This window comes from Salarias fasciatus, chromosome 3, assembly GCF_902148845.1.
Source record: "Salarias fasciatus chromosome 3, fSalaFa1.1, whole genome shotgun sequence".
In the NCBI taxonomy this organism is placed as follows: Eukaryota; Metazoa; Chordata; class Actinopteri; order Blenniiformes; family Blenniidae; genus Salarias; species Salarias fasciatus.
The window spans coordinates 22,631,446-22,652,008 of NC_043747.1; the positions used below are offsets into that span (position 1 = coordinate 22,631,446).

General features: G+C 38.3%; 1 protein-coding gene, 1 long non-coding RNA gene and 1 pseudogene across 2 annotated transcripts in view; all 3 read right to left on the reverse strand.

Moving 5' to 3' along the window:
* Nucleotides 1-20,563, reverse strand: part of LOC115385941 (NACHT, LRR and PYD domains-containing protein 12-like) — a 199,453-nt gene that overhangs the window by 38,863 nt on the left and 140,027 nt on the right. The gene's annotated exons all lie outside the window — the stretch shown is intronic.
* The window catches only part of LOC115385943 (NACHT, LRR and PYD domains-containing protein 3-like), a 96,640-nt pseudogene that overhangs the window by 16,029 nt on the left and 60,048 nt on the right, over nucleotides 1-20,563 (reverse strand).
* On the reverse strand, nucleotides 15,659-18,845 carry LOC115385988 (uncharacterized). The gene is made up of 2 exons (XR_003931230.1): nucleotides 17,960-18,845; nucleotides 15,659-16,998 (listed from the first exon to the last, which is right to left on the reverse strand). It is a non-coding gene; the product is annotated as an uncharacterized LOC115385988 (long non-coding RNA).

Below are 20,563 nucleotides of genomic sequence, written 5' to 3' on the forward strand. Positions count from 1 at the left end.
CTGATCAGATGTCTCTCTAATATGGTTCAGTCTGACAGCTCTGATGGGATGTCAACAAGCTCCAGGTTATTGTGTATAGCCAGGGAGGGCATGGCTCCACGTCTCAGGTGATCATGGCAGGTATGACAGATCCACTCTTCTTTCTTCCTTTCATCAGGAACTTTGCACTGTTCTGCACTTCTGCAGCTCTCATTACAGTGATGAACAAACTTTCCAGTGAGACAAGCTGCCACCAAGTTGGGATTTTTCAAATACTTTGTTCTGGTACAAACTTTAACTTGATTAGGAAATGAAGCTTTAAGACACACAGTACATACGAATGTTGGTCCAGCCTTGATCTGAGACCTGAAAATGGATATGGCCTGTCCAATCACACTGTTGTCTTGTTGATGAGGTTGTTGGTGAATCTGACGGTATTTACGTCTTATCTTCAAGGCACATCTCATTCTGTGCATTGTTCTAAATGCCAGATTGTTTCTATGCCTCTCTTGCATTAACTTTCTCATTAGCAGTCTGTGTTTCCTTCTGAATGTTGGTCCTGAAATAACGTCGTGTCATATAAGATTTTCGCTGTTGTCTGAAGATTTCAGAGTTTCTGTATTGTGAGTTGATGTATTGTCTCTGTTTCTGCTGGAATACAGGATTACTTCTGTACTGGTCTCTGATGTACTGCTTTTCTTCTGTCGGATTACAGCACTGTTTCTGTATAAATTTCTCATCGAATCTCTGTGTTTTTGTCTGACAGCAGGATTGTCTCTGTAGGACTTTTTAACTTGATTTCTCTTTCTCTCTTTCACTGTTTCAGTTTCATACTTCTTCTGGAATAACACTTTTTACTTTCTCTGTATGTTGGATTTGAAGCATACTTCTCTCTTCGTTTCCTGTTTTGATCTTTTCTGAGGGAATTCTTTCCTGAAGCCAACCTTCTGTGAATCTTTCTTCTTTCATGCTTGTTTCGTTTTGACAGTTTATCAGAGGTTTCTTTCACCACAGCTGGACTTTCAATTTCTGGTTGAACTGAAGGGACATCAACTTGTTGATTCAGGGACACTGACACTTGACTGACTTGAATTTTCCAAACAAACCTCAGTGGTCATTGTGTTCAGATGCGAGTTTGATTCAACAACAGGTGTCTGTACAGAGTGTGAAGCAGCAGGTTGTGGACTTACAGGTCTGATGCTGACAAACGTCACAGGTTTGAACTCATATTGGGTCGTGGATGAGGCGCCATGCTCTCTGTAGCAGCGGAGGAGTCGATTCACCATGTCTTGGAGATGTTTGAACGTCACCATCACAGCTGTTCCAGGCTCTTCTTTGAACCATCATCTTTTCTGGAGTGAGGATCAAAGAAGCCATATCTGCCACTGGGAGTCCTGAACACTGCAATACACAAGCTTACCATGATCAACAGAGCACTGCACATCATCAGTCAAACAGTTCAGCCTGGAAGACAGAGAAAGGTAGGTATCCATACATCCAGCTGGTGGGTTTCCAAGGGTGCCAAAGACAGGAAGTATGGAGAGATCAGCTGTGACAGTAGAGCTGCGAGAAGGAACGAGGTTAGGAAGTTCATCAGTCGCCAAATATCCAGTACCATCAGTGGGGTGTATCTTAATAGCCTGTTGATATAAAACATTCCCTTTATCCAGAACCAGGTCCAGGTCTGCTTTTGAGATCGTCTCGTTCTCATGGAGGAAAGCCAGAAAAGTTAGAGAGTTACATGTACACTGTCTGTTTCTATTGTCACCATACCTGGCAGAGCTCTGGCTGCGGGAAGCACACAGCCGAATCTCAGAGGGCAGTTCTGTTATCATCACATTACCTTCATCACGTCTGCTCATGACAACATCACTGCTGACACCTTTGACTTCATCAGGAACCAGTGAGACAGCTGCCATGTTCTCACAGAGATTAGAAGAAGGCTCTGCTGACTCAGGAGTTGGATCGTGGGATTCAGTCTGCTGCTGGAAGCGACGTTTCTGAGCTTGAGATCTCTTGTTGGTGCGAGGCATTGTGACAAAAAACTGGAAAATATAAAGAAGGCAGACAAGTGTAGATCAACACAGAATGTATTATGTCAACACAAGTAGTTTGATATGAGTTTTTTTTTTTTTTTTAGTTTTTTTTGAAATAGAAGGGTTTTTGTTGGGGGACACTCAAAATTCGGGTCGAGTCCCAAGTTCAGAAGGGCCCCAATAAATTGAGATGACGGCGGTATGTTTCCCCAATAAATTGAGTTGCCGCCAGCACAGCTTGACAGAAAAAATTAATATGCCAAGACAAAAGTGACAAAAATAAAACAAAAATCAGGCAGAGTGGCAGAGGAGAGGGACAGAGGAGATGGCAGCTAGACAGAGGTCCAGACAGAGGAGGAGAATGACAGGACAGATAGAATGTTCAGACAGAGCAGGAGAATGACAGGAAAGACAGAGATTCTTTTTTAGACAGAGGGGGACAGAGGAGAGGGACAGAGGAGATGGACAGCAAGACAGAAATGTAGAGGAGAAGAGATCTTCAATGAAGATGGGTTGAGGAGTTGATCCTGGTACCTGCAGGACAGAAAGAAGGAAATGAGTGACCGTTTAAGGAAACAGCAGAACCAGCAGACAAAATGATCAAAACAATCTGTCACTGAAGGCAAAACTATGAAACACCCCAGAATTCATGCTCTCACTGATCATTCTTTGACACGTTCCAAGATTTAAAATGTGATTTTTAGATGTGAGGGATCATTTAACCTTCAGCCGAGGACATCTGCTTTTCAGTAGAGTTATCTCTGGGGATGTTCTCGCGCCGATACTGGCCTATTTTGTAATACTCATTAACTACTGGCTCATGACAGCAGTCCATACCTACAACCTCAACCAGTGAGTTCTCAGTTCCAGTGAACCAGTTGCTACTGTACAGCACTTCTGTACTTAAAACAGAGTGAGAAACTTATTTGTTTCACCTAACTGACTTTCACCAAAGGTGTTTCAAGATTCAGTAGCAAGACAAGTTGCTTGAAATAGGAATCATACAAAAGGAATTCATTCAAAATACAACTGACTTCTAACATGACCAACACATAAAAGAGAAACCAGACAACTTTCCATACAACTCATCATATGATCACACATGTTCACTGTTGACAGCAGGATTGAAATATTTAGGAGGTTATGGAATTTCATTTTCTATTTCTGATTTTTGGTTTCTGTTTTTCACACAAAAAGTATATATTTCATTTACAGTGTTATGTCAGAAACGTTCCTGGAGACATTGTAAAAACATTCACACTAATTAAAGGAGCACAGAGTAGCTTCATGAACCAGACATTCATTAAAAACCTTCCTTTACTGTTGGAAGACAAACTTTCCAATGAAGCAAACATCACTAAAACCTTGGAAGAAGCTTCAGTAATATGAAAAATAGACATTACTGCTCACAAATATCAAAAGCTTAATTAAAAGGAAAAATAGAGATACAGTTTTTGTGTTTATTTTTTAAACTAAATCTAAAAATAAGCTGTATTTGATAAAATGTATTTCACTCTTTGGATACTTGTTTGACAAATTTCTACATTTGAAAATCTTAATTCAACATTTTGATATTTAATATTTTGATTAGCTTTAAGTAATTGCATTCAAATATTTAGCATTTGTATCTTATATTGGGCTTAATTTTTTTGTGCAGCACAGAAAGAGGATGAAATGTGCTCAGTGGTTCAATAAAAGACAATACTTTCTTGATCCCAGAGAGAAACTGTTTGTCTTCCTGGTCCACACCAGTGTTCCCTGGCCCTGTTCCTGCAGAGCCTCTATCCAGCAGCTTCCAGCTCAGTCTCTGCTTCAACACACCTGAGTCTAATGACTGTGTCCTCAGCAGCTCCCAGCAGAGCCACTAACAGCCTGTTACTGCAGCAGGTGTGTTGAAGCAGGATGGACTCACTGAGCCACACAGCAGACACTGAAAATATGCTTCTATTTCAATAAAATAACTTAAATACCATGAAACAGTCATGTGTGTGAAGTTTGACACTCACCAGTCCAACAGCAGAGGAAGGCAGTTCTCTGTGTGAAGAGGACATGAATTAAACCTCTGGTCAGCAGGAAACTGATGAAGAAAACTGCTGAGTCATGCGACACTCTCCTTTAAACTTTACTGTTAACAGCAAATACCAACAACAGCTGAAGGGGAAAGCTCACAATGAAGCTCAGCTTTACATACAGCAATGGACACTTCAACACACCCGAAACATGAATTAACACCACTAAGCTGGCTTCATGTTAGCCACTTAGCTTCTGCTAGCAGCACCTGCTAGCTAGAGCTTTAGCCGTCATTAACATCATCAAACAAACTTTTAGAGACAACGTAGCTCTTATTCAGTCGACCCAAGAGAGACCCCAGAGACTGGAGAGGCTCTCTGAAGTCAGTGGAGCTGAAACACACGGTGTTTTGTGAAGTTTAAACCGAGTTTTGACAGTTTTTCAGAGGAGCAGCGGACTTACCTCTCAGCTGTAGCAGCGGAGTGACACAGCAGGAGGCGCGGTGCGTTCAGGGACGCTCCGGACAACAGAGCGTCAACCGAGAGGTCCAACTTCTGAGCTTTTTTCAACCAAATAAAGTCTTAATGGTCCAATAAAACACCATGAAGATACAGAATGGATAAACTTTATTAAAAATACAAAAAGAAAACCTTGTTCAGCTTGAATCCATAGATATGAACTTTTTATTGTTGACTCAGAAAATGAATGTATACTGTGCATTACTTTTTCTTTCACACAAAGCAAATGAGGAATGTACACACACACACACACACACACACACACACACACACACACACACACACACACACACACACACACACCTCTATACTTCTGTATCTCCATCTCTCATCCATCTGTCTATCTATCTATCTATCTATCCATCCATCCATCATCCATCCATCCATCCATCTATCTATCTCTCTATCTATCTCTCTATCTATCTCTCTATCTATCTCTCTATCTATCTCTCTATCTATCTGTCTGTCTGTCTGTCTGTCCAACTATCTATCATCTGTCTATAATGCCTCCTACTTTTGGATGCAGTGCTCAAATCATGAAACAGAGGAATTCAGCACCACAGACAACAGGTGTCTGTGTGTGTGTGAGCAAAAAGAGAGAGTGAGAGAGAGAGAGAGAGAGAGAGAAGAGAGAGGAGAGAGAGAGTAAGGGATTTGATTTTAAAACACACTTTATTCACATTTCAAATATTCTCCAAAACCACTCTCATGTTGTTAAATCAGTTCACATATCAGACTTGGTCAAAGACTCCCCCACTGTTGAAAGCCTCCATCAGTCCTTCAGTCTCTGGGGTCTCAGCATCTAGAATCCTACATGAGGCAGTCACAGGAACTCCTTGTATTCTTTTTGTCTTTTCAGCTCTTTTCTCACTTTCTGCTCCAGTTTTTTTTAGTCTGTATTTCTCCTGGTCCGTCAGCTCCGTCAACTCCACCCTTCCTTTGTACTTTACGTTGACTTTACCAAAATAAACAAAATCCTCAAGATCTGGAAAGTAGTCCTCCACCTTAACACCTTTTCTATTCTTGGTTCTTTCCAAGAATCTCTTCATTGCTGTTGTCCCATAAGCTTCCTCCTGGACCTCCTCGGCTGAGTCCCAGCTATATTCTCAAGGTTCAAGGTTCAAGGTTTCTTTATTTATACCTCACGGTAAATTTGTTTGCAGGCAGGGACTCGGCAGTTCGAATAAACACACATAAAAAAAAACAAAAACAAAAACACCCTCCTTCAGAGAATCTCTGGTCCCTCTTCCACCACTCTGACTCAGTCTCCTGGGAACCAGCTTCCTTTTATTATTAGACTTGACTCTTTTCTTTAGCTCCGCCCACTTCTTCCTGTTTCCTTTATCCCGCAGTACCATCCAGCTGTTCTCCTCCTCCATCTCCACATCCACCCTCATTCCTGTCCCAGGTTGCTCCAACTCCTCCTGGCCTCCAGTCAGAACTCCACCTTCCTGAGAGTCCAGACCAGCAGCTCCACCCACAGGATCCTCCTGAGAGAGAGGCTGCTCCACCTCTGCTCCACCTCCAACAGTCTGCTCTCCATCTTCCACTCCTCCACCTCCTTCTTCTTCGGTACTCTCTCCCGCTTTTGTTCCTGTTCACCTCCTCCGCTCCTTTCATCTTCTCCACCTCTTTCCTCTCCGTCACCTCCTCCTTCACTCTTCTCTCCCTCTTCGCCGCCTCCACTCCACTCCTCTCTCCTCCGTCACCTCCTCCAGCAGCCTCCTCCTCACTCCTCTCTCCTCCATCACCTCCTCCAGCAGCCTCCTCCCCACTCCTCTCTCTTTGTCACCTCCTCCAGCAGCCTCCAGCAACTTCTAAAAATGTGAAAAAAGATGAAATAGATTGAATATGTCAAAAAGTTGAAAAAGCTGAAAACAGTTGAAGAAAGCTTGAAAAATGTAAAGTTTCAAGAAAAAAAGATGAAAAAGCTTTAAAAGTTGAAAAAGAAGAATGAAACGCCTTACTTAAATACAAGTGAGGCTAAAAAAAGCAACAACAATGTTCGATGAACAGTAAAAAGTGGTACATTAAGTGTCAGAGTAAGAGAGGATCAATTAAGCTCTGGCAGTAACAGAAAAATTAGGACTAATCAAGGAGCAATAAGCACAGCAAAGACGTTTGAAAGACAAAAAACAGAAAAAAATGAGAAAAGTTTTCAAATGATTTAAAAAGAGCTAAAAAATAACACTAGTTGAAGGTTAAAAAAATAGCTATAAAAACATAAAAGTTGATAAAAGCAGAAGGCACTTGAATCAGTTGAAAAAAGATTCCCAATTAGTATTTTTTTTAAAGCTGATGAAAGTGTTTAAAGCTGAAAATGCTGAAGAAGTTGAAGAAAAATTCCAAAAAGTTAAAAAGTTTGAAGAAGTTGAAAAAATTTGATCAGGTTGAAAAAACCTGAAAAGTATAAAAAAAAGAAAAAGTTTGAAAAGTATCAAAAGCTGAAAATAGAAAGATCTGAGAGATGTTCAAAAAAGCAGAAAAAGTTGGAAAGGTTGAAATACCTGAAAAAAAAATCACGAAAAAGTTGAAAAAACTTGAAAAAGTTGAAAAAACTTGAAAAAGGTTGAAAAAGTTTGAAAATGCTGCAAAAAGTTGAGAAAAGGTTGAAAAAGTTTGAAAACACTGCATAAAGTTCAAAAGTTGAAAAGGCTGAAAACTTTGGAAACACTGCAAAAAGTTGAAAAATTTGAAAAAGGTTGAAAAAGTTTGAAAACACTGCAAAAGTTGAAAAAGGTTGAAAATACGCAAAAAGTTGAAAAAGGTTGAAAAGGTTGAAACACTGCAAAAAGTTGAAAAGATTGAAAAAGGTTGAAAACACTGCAAAAAGTTGAAAAACTTTGAAAACACTGCAACAAGTTGAAAAAGGTTAAAAAAAATTTAAAAACGCTGCAAAAAGTTGAAAAAGTTGAAAAAGGTTGAAAACACTGCTAATACTTGAAAAATGTTGAAAAAGGTTTAAAAAAGTTGAAAAAGGTTTAAACACTGCAAAAAGCTGAAAAAGGTTGAAAAAGGTTGAAAACACTGCAAAAAGTTGAAAAACTTTGAAAACACTGCAACAAGTTGAAAAAGGTTGAAAAAGGTTGAAAAAGTTTGAAAACACTGCAAAAACTTGAAAAAGGTTGAAAATACTGCAAAAAGTTGAAAAAGGTTGAAAAAGGTTGAAAACACTGCAAAAAGTTTAAAAAATTTGAAAAGTTGAAAAAGGTTGAAAACGCTGCAAAAAGTTGAAAAAGTTGAAAAAGGTTGAAAACACTGCTAATACTTGAAAGAGGTTGAAAACGGTTTAAAAAAGTTGAAAAAGGTTGAAAACACTGCAAAAAGCTGAAAAAGGTTGAAAAAGGTTGAAAACACTGCAAAAAGTTGAAAAAGGTTTAAAATGTAGAAGAAGCAGTGGAGTCAGTGTCAGAGGAACAGAGGATCAATAGCTCCAGTCTTAATGGAAAGTCCAGACTCATCAGCAGCAGCAGCACAACGTGTGTCTGTTGCAATGGAGACCAGCTGCACAGCAGCCATGACAGTGAATCAGCACTTTTTAATGGAGTGCGCATGGAAGAAATGGCATTTCTCGGTGACCGAAAGACGAAATTGAAAAAGATTTTCACACCGTCAGATTCGAAGCCTTTCGTGAATTTAATGTGCAGGATCATTCGTAGGATCTCCTTCAGCCACGGCGATTGTGCGAACACGAGTGAAGTTTTGGATTCAGGCGTCTCGAAAATGCATTGGAGCGGATGGGAGAAAATTCTGCACTCTCCTCAAACAATGCCTCTGGAGAGAGAACCGTTGAGATAGAGACAAAGTGACTCATTTTACGGGTCCAAGAAAAATTCCAATGTTTTGAGGGCTATGTGCAGATTGAGCCAAAATGTGGCCGTACGACGAGAAAATAATATTTTTTAGGTTAAAATTCAGAGCCTCCCGCACTCTAACTGCCACTCTCCCCACTCTGGCTTTTCCAATACACACCCATTGTAAACTCCAAAAGCGACTGTTCTCTCTGTACTTCAAGGCCCACAGTTTGAATTTGGTGAAAGATCTTGAGATGACACTACATACCTGAATAAAGGACAAAAATGCCTACGTTTTTAAAAGTAAAATGACTTGTCTATGTGAAAGTATGACAAAGTAGTAAGGTTTCAATTTGAAGGAGTTGAAAGGTCAGTTGAAGGGTTTCCCCATCCACTTCAATGTTAAAATATTTAAAAAGTTGAATATTTCAAAAGTTGAAAAAAGTTTAAAAAGTTTAAAAGGTTAAAGAAAGGGTTTAAAAGTTGAATATTTTAAAGTTGAATAGTTAAATCGGTTAAATTTGAAAAAGTTATAAGGTTTCAAAGTTTGAAAAATCTCCATCCGTTAACATGGGGCAAAAAGTTGCACAAAAGTTGAAATATTTCAAAAAGTTTAAGAGATATCAAAAAGTTAGAACATAGCCGGACCTTAAAAGCTGCACAATTTGATATCTGAATGGTTCAAATCGGACAAAATTTGTAGAGGAGAAGCGTGCCAAAAAACAGGGAAGAAGTCGGAATAAAAACTAGAAAATTTGCAGTTCCTGAAGAAACTGCAAGTGTGAATGCTGAGCTGAAAATGCCAAACTGTATGCAGAAGAAGTTCAAGAAGAAAGGTTGAAAAGGAAGTTGACAAATTTTGCAAAGCTTGAAAACACTGCAAAGAGTTGAAAAATGTTGATGAAGGTTGAAAACCGTTGAAAACACTGCAAAAGTTAAAAAAAACCTTGAAAAAGGTGAAAACGCTGCAAAAGTTGAAAAAGGTTGAAAAGACTGCAAAATTGAAAAAGTTTTAAAAAGGTTGGAAACACTCTAAAAAGTTGAAAAAGGTTGAAAACACTTCAAAAAGTTGAAAAACACTGTAAAAAGTTGAAAAAAAGGTTGAAAACGCTGCAAAACGTTGAAAATCTTTGAAAAAGTTCAAAACGCTGCAAAACTTGAAAAATGAAAAGTTTGAAAACGCTGCAAAAAGTTGAAAAAGTTGAAAACGCTGCAAAAACTTGAAAAAAGTTGAAAAAGTTTGAAACGCTGCAAAAAGTTGAAAATCGTTGAAAAAGTTCAAAAACGCTACAAAACTTGAAAAAAGTTGAAAAAGTTTAAAACGCTGCAAAAGTTGAAAATTGTTGAAAAAGTTTGAAAACATACAAAAAGTTGAAAATCGTTGAAAAGTTCAAAACGCTGCAAAACTTGAAAAAGTTGAAAAATTTGAAAACACTACAAAAAGTTGAAAATCGTTGAAAAAGTTCAAAAACGCTGCAAAAACTTGAAAAAAGTTGAAAAAGTTGAGAACGCTGCAAAAAGTTGAAAATCGTTTGAAAAGTTGAAAAAGTTGAAAAAACGCTGCAAAAACTTGAAAATCGGTTGAAAAAAGTTGAAAAATGCAGCAAAAACTTGAAAAAAGTTGAAAAAGCTTGAAAACGGTGCAAAAGTTGAAAATCGTGGAAAAGTTGGAAAACACTGTAAAAAGTTGAGAAAAGTTGAGAAGGTTGAAAACGCTGCATAAACTTGAAAAAAGTTGAAAAGTTTGAAAACGCTGCAAAAAGTTGAAAATAGTTGAAAAGTTGAAAAACACTGCAAAAAGTTGAAATCGTTGAAAAAGTTTGAAAACGCTGCAAAAAGTTGAAAATCGTTGAAAAAGTTGAAAAACGCTGCAAAAACTTGAAAAAAGTTGAAAAAGCTTGAAAACGCTGCAAAAAGTTGAAAATCGTTGAAAAAGTTGGAAACACTGTAAAAAGTTGAGAAAAGTTGAGAAAGGTTGAAAAACGCTGCATAAACTTGAAAAAAGTTGAAAAAGTTTGAAAACGCTGCAAAAAGTTGAAAATGTTGAAAAAGTTGAAAAACGCTGCAAAAAGTTGAAATCGTTGAAAAAGTTGAAAAGCTGCGCAAAAACTTGAAACAAAAGTTGAAAAAGTTTGAAAACGCTGCAAAAAGTTGAAAATCGTTGAAAAAGTTGAAAAATGCTGCCAAAAGTTGAAAAAGGTTGAAAAAGTTTGAAAACGTTGCAAAAAGTTGGAAAAGGTTGAAAAAGTTGAAAACGTTGCAAAAGTTGGAAAAACTTTAAGAAAGTTGAAGAAACAGCAGAGTCAGTGTCAGAGTAACAGAGGATCAATAGAGCTCCAGTCTTAATGGAAAAGTCCAGACTCATCAAGCAGCAGTCAGCACAACAGGTGTGTCTGTTGCTGTGGAGACCAGCTGCACAGCAGCCATGACAGTGAACCAGCAGTTCTTATGGAGTGCGTCATGGTTGAGAAAATGTCATTCCTCGAGGACCCAGAGGTGACATTGAAAAAAGATTTGTTCAACAATGAGATCAGAAGTCTTTCATGAATTTAATGGTGCAGGAATCATGTCTGTAGGATCATCCATTCAGCCACGGCGATGTTGCGAACATGAGAGAAGTTTTGGATTTGAGCGAGAAAATCTCTCTCCAAAATGCATTGGAGCGGATGGGAGAAAATCCTGCGCTCTCCTCACAGAAATGCAGCTGGAGAGAGAACCGTTTGAGATAGAGACAAAAATGACTCAATTGTACGGGTCCAAGGAAAGTGGTTACGTTTAGAGAGGTAATTGTGTAGATTGAGCCAGAAATGGGCCAGGGGGACGAGAAAAGAATTATTTTTTGGTTTAAATCCAGAGCCTCCCGCACTCTAAATTCCTTTCTCCCACTCTAGCTGTTCCAATACACACCCATTGTAAACTCCAAAAACGGCTGAAATGCTCTCCGTACTTGAAGGCTCACAGTTTGAATTTGGTAAAAGATGTGGACATGATATAACATACCTAAATAGAGGATAAAAATGCCTACATTTTGCAAGTAAAATGACGTGTCTACGTCAAAGTATGACAAAGTTGTTAAGGGGTCAAGTTGAAGGAGTTGAAAGGTCCGTTTGAAGGGTTTTCCCATTGACTTCAATGTTAAAATAATTTTAAAAAGTTGAAATATTTCAAAAAAGTTGAACAAAGTTGAAAAAGTTGAAAAAGGTTGAAGAAAGGGTTTAAAAAGTTAAATAGTTTAAAAGTTGAATGGTGAAATCGGTTAAGATTTGAAGAAGTTATAAGGTTCCAAAGTTGAAAAAATCTCCATCCGTTAACATGGGGCAAAAAGTTGCACAAAAGTTGAAATATTTCAAAAAGTTGAAAAGATATTAAAAAGTTAGAACATTGCCAGAATGTCCTTAAAAAGCTGCACAATTTGATATATGAATGGTTCAAATCGGACAAGATTTGAAGGAGTAGAAGCGTGTCAAAAACGGCGGAAGAAGTCAGAATAATAATAATAATAATAACTAGAAAAATTTGCAGTTCCTGAAGAAACTGCCAGTGTGAATGCTGAGCTGAAAATGCCAAACTGTAATGCAGAGAAGTTCAAGACGAAAGGGTTTAAAGGAAGTTGACAAATTTTGACAAAGCTTGAAACACTGCAAAGAGTTGAAAAATGTTGATGAAGGTTGAAAACCGTTGAAAACACTGCAAAAGTTAAAAAAAACCTTGAAAAAGGTGAAACCGCTGCAAAAAGTTGAAAAGGTTGAAAAGACTGCAAAAAGTTGAAAAAGTTTTTAAAAAGGTGGAAACACTCTAAAAAGTTGAAAAAGGTTGAAAAACACTTCAAAAAAGTTGAAAAACACTGTAAAAAGTTGAAAAAAGGTTGAAAACGCGGCAAAACGTTGAAAATCTTTGAAAAAGTTCAAAAACGCTGCAAAAACTTGAAAAAAGTGAAAAAAGTTTGGAAAACGCTGCAAAAAGTTGAAAAAGTTGAAAACGCTGCAAAAACTTGAAAAAAGTTGAAAAAGTTTGAAAACGCTGCAAAAAGTTGAAAATCGTTGAAAAAGTTCAAAAACGCTACAAAAACTTGAAAAAAGTTTGAAAAAGTTTAAAACGCTGCAAAAAGTTGAAAATTGTTGAAAAAGTTTGAAAACACTACAAAAAGTTGAAATCGTTGAAAAGTTTCAAAAAACGCTGCAAAAACTTGAAAAAAGTGAAAAAGTTTGAAAACACTACAAAAGTTGAAAATCGTTGAAAAAGTTCAAAAACGCTGCAAAAACTTGAAAAAGTTGAAAAGTTTGAGAACGCTGCAAAAAGTTGAAAATCGTTTGAAAAAGTTGAAAAAGTTGAAAAACGCTGCAAAACTTGAAAAATCGTTGAAACAGTTGAAAATGCAGCAAAAAACTTGAAAAATTTGAAAAAGCTTGAAAAACCGCTGCAAAAAGTTGAAAATCGTTGAAAAGTTGGAAAACACTGTAAAAAGTTGAGAAAAGTTGAGAAAGGTTGAAAACGCTGCATAAACTTGAAAAAAGTTGAAAAAAGTTTGAAAACGCTGCAAAAAGTTGAAAATAGTTGAAAAAGTTGAAAAACACTGCAAAAGTTGAAAATCGTTGGAAAAGTTTGAAAACGCTGCAAAAAGTTGAAAATCGTTGAAAAAGTTGAAAAAACGCTGCAAAACTTGAAAAAAGTTGAAAAAGCTTGAAAACGCTGCAAAAAGTTGAAAATCGTTGAAAAAGTTGGAAACACTGTAAAAAGTTGAGAAAAGTTGAGAAAGGTTGAAAACGCTGCATAACTTGAAAAAAGTTGAAAAAGTTTGAAAACGCTGCAAAAAGTTGAAAATCGTTGAAAAAGTTGGAAAAACGCTGCAAAAAGTTGAAAATCGTTGAAAAAGTTGAAAAACGCTGCAAAAACTTGAAAAAAGTTGAAAAAGTTTGAAAACGCTGCAAAAAGTTGAAAATCGTTGAAAAAGTTGAAATAAGTTGAAAAAGGTTGAAAAGTTTGAAAACGTTGCAAAAAGTTGGAAAAGGTTGAAAAAGTTTGAAAACGTTGCAAAAAGTTGAAAACTTTAAGAAAGTTGAAGAAGAAACAGCAGAGTCAGTGTCAGAGTAACAGAGGATCAATAGAGCTCCAGTCTTAATGGAAAAGTCCAGACTCATCAAGCAGCAGTCAGCACAACAGTGTGTGTCTGTTGCTGTGGAGACCAGCTGCACAGCAGCCATGACAGTGAACCAGCAGTTCTTATGGAGTGCGCATGGTTGAGAAAATGTCATTCCTCGAGGACCCAGAGAGTGACATTGAAAAGATTTGTTCACAATGAGATTCAGAAGTCTTTCATGAATTTAATGGTGCAGGAATCATGTCTGTAGGATCATCCATTCAGGCCACGGCGATGTTGCCGAACATGATAGAAGTTTTGATTTGAGCGAGAAAATCTCTCTCCAAAATGCATTGGAGCGGATGGAGAAAATCCTGCGCTCTCCTCACAGAAATGCAGCTGGAGAGAGAACCGTTTGAGATAGAGACAAAATGACTCAATTGTACGGGTCACAAGAAAAGTGGTTACGTTTAGAGAGGTAATTGTGTAGATTGAGCCAGAAATGTGGCCCAGGGGGACGAGGAAAAGAATATATTTTTTTGGTTTAAATCCAGAGCCTCCGCACTCTAATTCCTTTCTCCCACTCTAGCTTTTCCAATACACACCATTGTAAACTCCAAAAACGGCTGAAATGCTCTCCGTACTTGAAGGCTCACAGTTTGAATTGGTAAAAGATGTGGACATGATATAACATACCTAAATAGAGGATAAAAATGCCTACATTTTGCAAGTAAAATGACGTGTCTACGTCAAAGTATGACAAAGTTGTAAGGGGTCAAAGTTGAAGGAGTTGAAAGGTCCGTTGAAGGGTTTTCCCATTGACTTCAATGTTAAAAATAATTTTAAAAAGTTGAAATATTTCAAAAAGTTGAACAAAGTTGAAAAGTTGAAAAAGGTTGAAGAAAGGGTTTAAAAAGTTAAATAGTTTAAAAGTTGAATGGTGAAAAATCGGTTAAGATTTGAAGAAGTTATAAGGTTCCAACGTTTGAAAAAATCTCCATCCGTTAACATGGGGCCAAAAAGTTGCACAAAGTTGAAATATTTCAAAAAGTTGAAAAGATATTAAAAAGTTAGAACATTGCCAGAATGTCCTTAAAAGCTGCACAATTTGATATAGAATGGTTCAAATCGGACAAGATTTGAAGGAGTAGAAGCGTGTCAAAAACGGCGGAAGAAGTCAGAATAATAATAATAATAATAATAAGAAACAGGAAAATAAACGTGTGAATGCCTTTCGGCATTCACACAATAAAGAAACAGGAAAATAAACGTGTGAATGCCTTTCGGCATTCACACAATAAAGATTTGAAAAACAAAGGTGTGAATGCCTTCAGCATTCACACAATAAATTCGAGTCAAAGAGTCCTCTTGTGTCAATTCGGAGCTATTAAGTGCAAACAAATACATTTCTGAAGAAAATACACATCTGGCATGAAGACACACGAAATCTCGCGATAAGACACCCAACTCTCGCGAGACTTCCGGCGCAGCGCGGCTCTATTCACCTTATTCAGCCCCGCCCATTTTCCAAGGGGCGGGACTTCCTGTTTGAGTAGCACTTCCGGTAACACGCTACTGCCGTTGTTTACAGCTGAGAAAATGATGTAGGAAGAAACGAAAACCTCTTTAAAAATCACAAATGGATCGAGTCTGCCTCATCCGCGACTTATTACAGAGTGGGGGGATCACATGAGAAAAGTGGCCACAGGTCATGTTTATGGCGATATTTTCCACTATTCCGTGTTGTTTCTTGGCGCGGCTGGCTCGGCTATGAGGAATTAGAAGAGCACTGAAGCCTGTCAATATTTGCACAGCGGTAAAGTCGGCGCTGTTTTGTCACATCAACAACGGGAATATACATACATTTTTTGTTTGTCAGGTAGAGATGATTTTCTTTCATGGCTCCTCCTCCCAAAGTTTTAGATATAAGCCGTTTCAGCTGATGGTATGATTAAGAGTGAGCGTATTCTCCACAGTTAATAAATACTTCCATAGATTGGATTAATTTAATCAGTTGTTACAGTCCCTTGTACAAATGGAAGGTACTTGGACTTGAAATAGTTTATAGTTTAATTAAATTTGATTAAAAAAATAGTATTTCAAATGAAGGCCTTTTTATGAGTCTACTTCTTTTTCTGAAATTTAAAGCTAAGCTATTGATTTAAATGTGCTCTATTCCTTGTTGTCAATTGTTTCCTGTCATAATGTAGTGTATTAATGAATTATTGAAAGATCACAAAACAGTCAGAAAGCAGTGATATTTTACTGAAATTACAATTCTTGAACAGTCAATAAACAGATGGTACAGTTTAAATATCAAAGGTCATACACAGCATAACAGAATAAACATTTTGTTAACAAAAGTTCTACATGACAAATAAAATTATGTTCCTTCCTTTAAAATCACACAGTGTAAATTGGAATGTCTTATAATGTGTGTTTGAGTTGATGAGTTACTGCTAAATAAAGAAAGTGTGGCTGAACACAATCCACAATCTAAATCTGGTGTGCCAAATTATGATGCTGCAGTGTTGGGCGAGTTACTTCAAAATTGTAATGTGTCATATTTTTCCTAGGTACTCCATAAAAATGTAATTTATGTGTATTACATACTACTGCCTGAAACATTTAACTGAATTGTACCACCTTTGCATATCTGATTAAAGTATTGGTTTATTTTTTTTACTTTAAATAGAAGGTAAACAAAAAAGCATGTGGCAGTCCATAAGTACTGTCACTGATCAGGTCATATAAAATTTTATCAATCATCCTGAAAATCTGAGCAAAAAAATTGCAGTGCCCAACATTCTAAGCATAATGAAATTCAAATGAAGATTTGTGAAGGAAAAACACAAAAAAGCGCAGAAAATGATGAACTGCTCAGCTAAAATAAACTCCAGTCATATAAAATGGGAAGCAAAACCAGAGAAAAAAATGGAAGAAAACTGAAGATTACCGTCCAAATGGATCAAAAAGAGGCAGAAAGAAAAAGACTGAACCAATGATCAGCTCCAGGATCATCACAGACACTCTGGATTAACTTTTGATACTGTGACAATTAGAAAAGCCTGTGTGAAATTAAACTAGGGGCGAGAACAACCTAGTGAAAAACAGACGTTTGCAAAAGAGAATACAGCTTACTAAAAAACACATCAACTGGACTATCGAGAAATCTAGGAACTACTTTGTGAACTAGTGAAATCAAAACTGCCCTTTTTGGGTCAAAAGGTTGTGGACAGTTTGTCAGACAATCCAAACACAGAATTCAAACCACAGTCGCTCTGAAGACGGTGAAGCAGGCGGTGCAGCATCATGATCGTTAAATAAAATGCTGCAGCTCAAACACGACAATCTTTCTCCAGAGGGAGAGCAGTGTAGACGAGGCAGAGATGGTCAGAGCGTCAGAGTGTTGGATGCAGTCGGATGCTGCTGAACACTGTCGCTGGATGACCCTGGAACGGCTGGTGGAGAACAGGACTTCCAGCACGGTCCTGGTCTGACAGAGGAAGGCAGGAGGCAGAAGGTTCAGCCTGGAGCTCGCCGTCTGGCTGCAGGACTTTCACTCCCAGCACTGGTTGATGCATCTGAGGAAAAAGAATGATGGGTATGTTTCAGGTATGATGTTACAAAAACATCGTATCAGACAAGTCCCCAAATAATATGAAATATATTTTTTTTCCCACATAAATATTTTGCAAATGTTCAGTCAATGATCACGTGTTTCCTACCTGCTGGGATGGAAACAACATATATAAACGTAAAAGGTGTGTGAAAAGGTTGAGTGTATCTTCTAAAGTGATGTGTGGATGCTCGCACAAAACAGTACGTCTGTAATCCAGTTACTCCTGGGATGGACAATAATGACGTTTTATGTCACAATAAAATTGCAGTTCAAGTTTTATCTTTTTACTTTCGTGAGATAACCTTCACTAAAAGCCAACAGAAGTCCACTTCATTTAATCTGAAACAAATGAGGAAATATTGATATATTTGACTATTATTATTGGGTGTATTTTTTTTATTTTTTTTTTTTACATAGATCATGTCAAAGTCACCATTGTGCTAGTGGAAGTTGTGGCTGAGTCTCTGCCTGGGAGGACACTGCTGTATCACTCTGCTGCATCACTCTGCTGTATCACTCTGCTGCATCACTCTAGTTATCCAACATGCAAACGGATGTTGTTGTCATTTGTGAAACAGCCCATGTGGTTTACTGTTATTAACCCTGGCACAAGCTAATGCTGATTCCTGGAGCAATAAAAAACTGATTCTGACCAAACCGCAGTCAGAACAACGCTTCAAAACAAAAGAGAGGATCTTTTTACCTGACTGACGGCAGAGCTCGGTCTTTAGAGGAAACAGAACTTTGGTAGAATCGCTGTGTTTACTTTATTCAATGTCTATGGTGTTTACATAGCGATGAGGAGACCTGATATTTTTGACAATTATCTACACAAACTAAGGCTAATCATTACGCTATCATTTACAGTGTTTGTCATCCCAACTCCAACAGCAACAGCTGTTATTTAACATATGATTAGTTACCTGCGTGTCTCTCCAGCTTCCGTCGTGGCTTCTTTAACTCAGCCTTGTAGCCCGGCCGTTTCTCTGGAGAGGGATGAAGTGGTGAGGGATGCAGGTCCACAAAGTGACAGGAGAACACATCCGGACGCTTTGGTGGCTTTTTTAAATGGAGTGGCTTGAGCCAGCAGCGGAGGTCCTCTTCTTCAGACGAGGCGGGTGGAGTTTAAAAGCTGGTCGGCAGCATTCAGATCGAGCCTTTCCATGCTCCAAACAATACCGAGAGAGAGAGAGCTTCATCTTTCCCCAGTTGTTGTGGCTCCCACGGACAGCGCAACTGATGCCAAACATGTTCAAATCGCCAAAAAGAACAGTTAAAAGTAGTGAAAGTAGCGAGAGGACTCAATGTTGTTGCAGCGCAAAGACGGCCAACCGGAAGTTGCTCTCAAAAATGGCGCCGTCCAGCAGCACTTCCTGAATAAGGTGAATAAACCCACGTGAAAAGTCATATCAAACGGCCATCAAACAACATAAAATGGCTTTCCATTACTTGAAGAAGTCATATGAAGCTTAAGGTTTCCATTTACAGTAAGTTTAATTAGTGACTGACCTGTGAAATGAAGAAAGAGAATGAGCGAAAGAACCACAGATGCACTCGTGTCGTTCCCAAAACACGTCTGAGGCTGAGACCGGAAGTCCGTCCCCAGAGCGCATCGGGGCGGGCACAGCGGCAAAGGTTCCGCATTCCATCTCTCAATCACTAACCCACAACTTCACAGGAACATCTGTTATAAACATAAAACACTTGTGTTTCATCACACTAGATTTTTAAACTATAAATAATAATACTTTGACACCATAACATTTGGTTATAACATTCATAATAAAACATTATCAAAATGTGGTTGCACATTTGGGTGCACCACAAATATAATCAACACAAAAATGATTGATTATATCACAGGGAAAACAAAACAAAAAAAAATCCCCTTTGCAATATGTAAACAGTAATATAGGCAAAATGCACATCAAGAAAAAAACAACACTAATGTGCAAAGAGCTGTACAGAAACACAATGAAGATAAACATGCATGGTTCAGAATAAAAAATGCCAAATATCACAGAAACAATCACTGATTGCCATTCGCGTGTGTCTCACTCTGCAGTGCGCACCACTGCGTCATAGATCCAAGATGGCAGCGGCGATCGAGCGGTTACGCTCAAAGATTTCTCCCAGCTGGATGATGCCTCAGTCAGCAAGTAGCATATCTTTCGAAAGCTCGCAAGACATAGAACATCAACAAACTTTGTTTGAACTCCCAAAATTACCGACAAGCCCACAAGATGGCGACAACAGGCAGCACATCACATTCTGGTGCATGAAGCCCTTCTACTACACCAGAGGATTACACCCCTAATTTTGGTCAGAGGAGAATGTGGGTAGATGTAAAATGACCAAAAAACTGTAAGGAAATAAAATATGTTGTGTTTGGTGTGAATAGCTTTGAGATTTGGTGAAGAAGTGTGTGAGAAACACGCAATCTGAGGTGTTGGCTGTGAAATGTGAAGATCAGTTTTCGGGTTGTTTTGCCCCTGACGGGAGGCGGTCGACTCAGAGAATATTATGCCTGGTTTCGTCTTAAAGTGCAGCTTTTCTAGTTTCATATGATATCCAGTATGTTGGGGTGGAGCAGACGAATCTTGCGTTCTGTTCCGTTTTGTATCGGGAGGTGCGGGTGAGGGGGCCGGTACAGTGTCCGTCGGGCCAAATGGGTTAATGCCTCGTTTTTATCATCCTGGCATAAAATTACTTAATCTAAAGGTTTTCAATGGATGTGGGACTTTTGTGGTGGTTTGTAGTAAAATTTGCTGCAGAGGCTTTGACAGCTTGGCTAAGACCAATAGCTGTTTGTTTAAGTAACGGGTTTGTCTCCAGATGAAACAGACGATATGTTGTTAATGAAGTGATATGATAATCTCGGCTGTGCAATATTGTAAATCGCGATTATATCGTATATTGGCACATCCCTAGCTGTGAGTAATGATCTACCTCCAGCTCACACAGTCGGCCTCCTGTGGAGGCGTGCGCCTCTCACTTTGGGGGGAACTCTGGGGGGAATTTGGACATTAGAAGCATTTTTATTTATTGCGTTGCCACATTGTGCCGTATTTCCAGTTACATTTAAGGAGGAGCGCTTCAGAGAATACTTTCTGTTAGAATAAAACGCTGTCTTTTGGGCTCAAATCTTATATTTCTTGTCTGTCCGTTATTCGCCCCTGCTGATAATAATAATAATAATGAATTTTATTTATCATGCACTTTACATTTGTAAAACAAATCTCAAAGTGCTACAATGGAATTTAAAACAACAGTGACGATTAAAAGTAACAGATACAGGCTAAATCAATAAAAACACTCATACTTACACTCATAAAATGCAACAGAGAACAGTAAAATCATTCAAAGCTTTCAAAAACAAAAATATTTTCAGGCGAGATTTAAATGAGTCCACCGACTGTGGTGCCCTCAGGTGGGCAGGTAGGGCATTCCACAGTCGGGGTGCTGCAGCCTGAAAAGCCCTGTCCCCCATAGAACACAGTTGGTTTTGGGGACCTTCAGCAAATTGA